This window comes from Lipotes vexillifer, unplaced genomic scaffold, assembly GCF_000442215.2.
Source record: "Lipotes vexillifer unplaced genomic scaffold, Lipotes_vexillifer_v1.1 scaffold172, whole genome shotgun sequence".
In the NCBI taxonomy this organism is placed as follows: domain Eukaryota; kingdom Metazoa; phylum Chordata; class Mammalia; order Artiodactyla; family Lipotidae; genus Lipotes; species Lipotes vexillifer.
In genome coordinates, this window is record NW_006776799.1 from 2,299,563 (window position 1) to 2,305,541 (window position 5,979).

General features: G+C 41.6%; 1 protein-coding gene across 3 annotated transcripts in view; it reads right to left on the reverse strand.

The window, feature by feature from the left end:
- The window catches only part of SLC25A13 (solute carrier family 25 member 13), a 205,760-nt gene that overhangs the window by 5,855 nt on the left and 193,926 nt on the right, over positions 1–5,979 (reverse strand). The gene's annotated exons all lie outside the window — the stretch shown is intronic.

A 5,979-nucleotide genomic window follows, 5' to 3' on the forward strand; every position in this document is an offset into this window, starting at 1 on the left:
TCTTTCCCTTATTGCTTCTCCCTGGATAACTCCTATTAAACAGATGTTAGACCTCTCGGATTCATCCTACATATCTCTTAAATTTTCTGTTATTTTTCATCTATGTATTTGTGATCCATATTCTAGAGTTTTTTGTTTGTTTTCTCCCATGACTTTATTTTCCATGTGTCAAATTTGGTGGTTTTTTTTTTTATGGATTTCTAAGTTTGGCAGTCTTTTTATTAACTTTCAAGATAGCCTCCTTACTGAGTGTTTCTTTCAAATCTGAGGACCCTAATTATAGTTCTTAAACGTTCTCCTCTGTTCCCTGAATTGCCTGTTTTCTCTGTAATTCTTCTGTTTACTTACCTTATTGTTTCTTGTTGTCTGAGGGGACCCCTGGCTGTCTACTGACATTCAAGTTCAAAGGACAGGCTGATTTGTGCTGTGGACAGCTTTCCACCGCACTCTGGGCCAGCCTTACCCACAGGCCTCTCTCCTGAATGGAGAGAGTTTGTGAAATGGGTGAGGCCCGTAACTGCATGCAGGGGCTAAGATAGGCTGGCAGGGCAGGGACCTCCCAAATCCTGCAATGCGGGGTGCTTCACTCTGGAGGTAGAAGGAATTATTTTCTACCCCTCTTTGGAAGAGCTGCTATTAGTTCATGTTTTTCTCCCCCCCACCCCCAACCCCGCGCTGCACCTGTGGTAAAGGTCTGGAATTACCGTTAAGCCTTGCCCTGATTTCTTTCAGTTCTTTACAATCGCCCTCTCCAGGCAAGTGTTCCCTTCCCTTTAGAATACAGCTCTGGGCTTTTAGCCTCCGTTCAAATGTTGCCTGAAGTTCCATATAGAAAGGAGAAGAGAGAGGAGCAAGCCAACCTTCCCGCAGTAAATGCAGTTCCTTAACTCTTGTTAATGATTTACCCTAAAATCTCCCCCAACACTCAAGGCATTTTATCTATTGTTCACTCTGAGGTTAAAATTATCTGGTTTTGCTCTTAAATTAATAAAAGTAGTTTCTCCTGCCGGTGTTCTGGGCTGTGGCATTTTTCACTTGTTTCAGGTTTTGGTTCCTACCTTCTGAAAGCTGGTGCTAACAAGGAGTTTTTTTTGTTTGTTTGTTTGTTTTGCAGTATGCGGGCCTCTCACTGTTGCGGCCTCTCCCATTGTGGAGCACAGGCTCCGGACGCGCAGGCTCAGCGGCCATGGCTCACGGGCCCAGCTGCTCCGCGGCATGTGGGATCCTCCCAGACCGGGGCACGAACCCGTGTCCCCTGCATCGGCAGGCGGACTCTCAACCACTGCGCCACCAGGGAAGCCCAATAAGGAGTTTTTTTGTTTTTTTTTGTTTTTTTGTTTTTTTGTTTTTCAGTACGCGGGCCTCTCACTGTTGTGGCCTCTCCCATTGCGGAGCACAGGCTCCGGACGCGCAGGCTCAGCGGCCATGGCTCACGGGCCCAGCTGCTCCGCGGCATGTGGGATCCTCCCAGACCGGGGCGCGAACCCGTGTCCCCTGCATCGGCAGGCGGACGCTCAACCACTGCGCCACCAGGGAAGCCCCCAATAAGGAGTTTTTAAACATGTATTTTCTACCATTTTAAGGTATTTGGGAAGAGAGATGGATTAACATGCTCAGTCCATTACCTTGATCCAACCTCTCCATTACTCTTTTTTTTTTTAAGGATCTAAGAATTGCTTTTAAATTATCTTAAGCTTTATGTCCACATAATTAAAAAATTGTTACATTTTATATAATTATGTGCCAATGGTACTTTTCTCCTAACTTAATTCTTCTAATACATTTGTAAAAGCATCATGATCAGTCACACACACAACTCTTTCAAAGATATTCCTGAATTACTACTTAGTCTAAAGCTAATTAATTCAAAGCTAATTAATTCAAAGACAAGATCACACGACCATCACTGCAGTCTGACTTGTTCCTCTACCTCACCACTCTGACAAGATCATCTGGGATGAGTGGTCACTCTATAACATCTGAGAAGTATTAGATATCCTTCATTTGATATTATCCATAAACCATACTGAAATGCCCTTCATTAATCAAAAAAGTAACACTTAATTAGAGTGAGTCAGAATTTGATTCCTTAATTTCAGGCCCCTTGCTTCAACCCTCACCTTCTGACACATGAGGCACTTTGGCTAATGAACATAAATTCAAATATCTGTTGGTCTTAACTCGATCCTGTGAATTAATGGAGATGTTCCCAGTATCTAAAGATCTTCCCAGTTTATCACTAGATACGTAGACCTAAAAAAATTTAATATTCTCTACGGTTTAAGATACTAACAACCACCTGTTAAAAAGCTGTATATTACTAAAGCAATCTAACTTTAAATCAAATCAAATTTTTGGAGAGAGTAAGGTAATACTGAATAACTGAAATTCCTGTCAAAACATAAAAGGTAAAATCATGTTCACTGAACCCAGATCCATCTTATGTATAATAGTATTGTTCAACAAAAAATATACGTATCCTGTGTAAGAGATAAATTGAAATATAAAAATATTTTATACTGAAATGTGTATTTTATATAACATAAAAATAGCATTAAGACATTTCTTATAATAAGTAAGTTAGTTAAGTCAATTACTGTTCCTCACAGCTTATTTTGAGATCAGCTTTTCTCCTTTCTCTTAACGACAACAAAGATCACTCTGGCCCTGGGAACTACTTCCGGGGCTTCTGTGCATATACCCACCCCATCACTGTGTCCTCTCCTGAGGAAATGCCTTTCTTCCCCTGGTAGCCACAAGAGGAACACGGGGGTCTGATCTGGCTTGCAACCAACAGCCCACACACGTGTGGTGCATTCTGTGCTCACTGCCCTTCTTGATGGTGTTGCACTGGGCACACTTCTGACCAGAGCCTTCTTGCCTTTTCCATACTGAATTCAGCTCCCTGGCCGAGCACACCTGCAAGGCTCTACACTCTACATTCCTCCCAGGACATCAGTTAACGGCTTATCACTGGATATACATTTTTATGTTTATCTTACTAAAAAAAAAAAAGAACATTACTAATCTTCACCTTATTAATTCTGACACATTTTTAGGCATTTTAATTTGGATTTTCAGGTAAACAATCATTTTCAAATAACAAGATTCAGTTCTTCTTTTCTAATATTTATGCCTCTTACTTCCTTTTCATATTTACCACATTGACTGGAACCTCCAAATAAGGCTAAAAAACTGGATAACAGAAACATCCCTAACTTTAATGAGAATAGAAGTTAAGACAGTTGCCATTGGCTTCTGATATCTGTTATGAAATTAAGAAAGTAGCTTAGTTCTCATTACATAGTTTATACAGGTTTGTGGAAGATGAAGACCATCAAGCTTTGTGGCTTATCTGTCCTTTCAAGAAAAAACCAATGACAAAGTCTGTCTTATATTATCCTGTCTTACAGGGAAGGGGAAGATGGACAATAAAATGAAAGTAAACGTTCTATAGTCAGCGTGGCAGTTCGCTCCCAAAGGGGCCTCAGTAATCTTCACCTGCTGGTGTTCACACCTCTGCCTCCGCATCGTCTTCGTGCACGTTACGGAGGGCTGATCAGTAGGACTAATAGGACGGTGTAGAAACGAAGGAGTGCGACTTACAAGGCTTGGTCATAAAGACACTGCAGCTTCTGTTTGCTTCCTCTTCTTCTAACCTTCCTCCCCCAACTTCTCCTGCCCTGTCCCTCCCTCTCCCTCCTCCCTCTCTCTCTGGTCTTGCTCTGGGGGAAGGCAGCCGCTGTGTCACGAGGACATCCAAGGACCTATGGAGAGGCCCTGTGGCAAGGAACTCACGGTCCTGCCAATGCTGTGCGTCCTGCCAATGCCGTGCGTCCTGCCAATGCCGTGCATGCGACTGAGCCGTCTTGAAAGTGCGTCCTCCGATCCCAGTCAGGCCTTCTAGAGCCCTGGCTGACGTCTTGACTGCAACCTCATGACAGACTCGAGCTACAGGTCCCCAGATAAGTTGCTCCCAACCCACAGAAACTGGGATAATAAACATTTGTTGTTTGAAGCTGCTAAGTTTGGGGTAACCTGTTCTGTGGCAACAAATAACTAATACAGAAGGTATGTGGAAAACAACTCTGAAAGACAACAGGATGGCTAGAGGGCTAAAATAATAGCAGAATGGGGATGTAAGGCAGTTCAAACTTTCAAGAAGGACACGGCAATGCCTTAAAAACAATCATAAATTTTTTTTTTTTTAACCAGCAAACTCACTTCAGAGAATTTATTTCTCCCAAGAAAACAATCCAGAATAGGGGGACAAGCCTTATGCACAAAGATGTTTTTTTTAACAATACCATGTATTTAAATTTTTTTTGAAAAAAATGTTTGTTATCTAAGATTGAAGATGATGGAAGTATGCAGCAAATTAAAAATTTTGTTTACAAAGTTTTAAATGACATAAGAAAATTAATATTATTATTGAACATTTAAAAATACTTATTATGTGCCGGGTGCTTTCCTGGATCTTTATATCCATTAATTCACTTAATCCTCATAATAATCTTACAAGACTAAGACTGTTCTTATTTCCATATAGAGGTGGAGAAACAAGCCGAGAGGCATTAAGTAACTCATTCAGGTCATACAGTTCTCAGCAGGGAAACTGGAATTTGAACCCAGATAGTCTGACCCCACAGCACATGCCATGAACCATTTTGCTGTGATGGTGAACAATGCTTCAGAAACGATACTAAGTGAAAACCACATACCCATAATGTGGTCACATTTCTGTTAAAAACTGTCCAAGGGGGGGAGAAATTAGCAAAAATATTAAATGGTGATTATCTTAGAGTCATGGAATAATGGATACTGTTATCTTATTTACGTGTTCCGATACTTTCCAAATATTTTACAATAGTCAATATTTTCACAATCCTACAAAAAATAGAAGACAGTAAACTTTAAAAGAGAAAAAAAATCCACTCGTAATTTCTACAGTTCTGACAGCACGGATCACCCAGGAAAACTTGTACCCAGAGACAAAAATTATGTCTGGGTAGCTATCTTCTCCAAGGGAAGAGTTAAAGGCAATACTTTTGTGGTTCAAAGAAAACAAAGCTTGGAGAATGTCCTAGACTTTGAGCTCTAATACTTATCTTCTGATGTTGCAATTGAGTTTTGGAGTGAGTTACAGATTCTCTTGGATTCAACATAATGATGGCTAACATGTACTGAGTATTTACTCTCTGTCAGGCTACAGGCTAAGTCCTCCACATGGGTGCTCTCACTAGAGCCTCATAACCACTCTCTCCAGTCAGTGCAATTTACCATCTCCCTTTATGGCTGAGGAAACCAAGCACGGGGAGCTTAAGTAACTTGCCCGAGGTCACACACTACTAAGTGGTATGTTAGTTCTCCCCAGTAGGTCCTACCTTATTTCAAGTAAATGACTGGAAATAAATTGTATTATACCCTTTTGATTCAAAAGATATTATCATTTATACACCTGTAAATGACATATAAAGGACACAGTGAGTGAATCAACGGCCAAACTGGGATTAAAACAGGGAATTCTATGGTTGAGTCTTGAGATCATGCTTTTCTGATTTAGGTAGAGTGGTCTCACTGCTACTCATACAACGAGGCTCCCTGAGCAGCCAGGAAAGGACAGCCCTGCCTCATCACCTCATCAACATCACCACCTTTGAAGAAAAGGGATTCACCAAGAATTACAGAGGAGCTCCATGGGTTCCCGCCTCCAGGGCTCCCCGGGCTACAGGCAGGACACAGGGCTCACAAAACAGCAAACAACTTCTCAAAGCAGGGGGTAGTTCTCAAGAGGCTCAAGCCACATGTCTGATGAGAACAACACCTGTATCAAAATTGTCTGGACCCAGGCACCCCATGACTGCCTTAGGGTCTGTTAACTCATTAAACGTTTGTCACCACCTGGAGAGCTAATCCAGATTGTTCTCGCCTTTAGGGTCTCTAAACAAGGAGAAGCATCAAAGAATGAACTCATTCCTG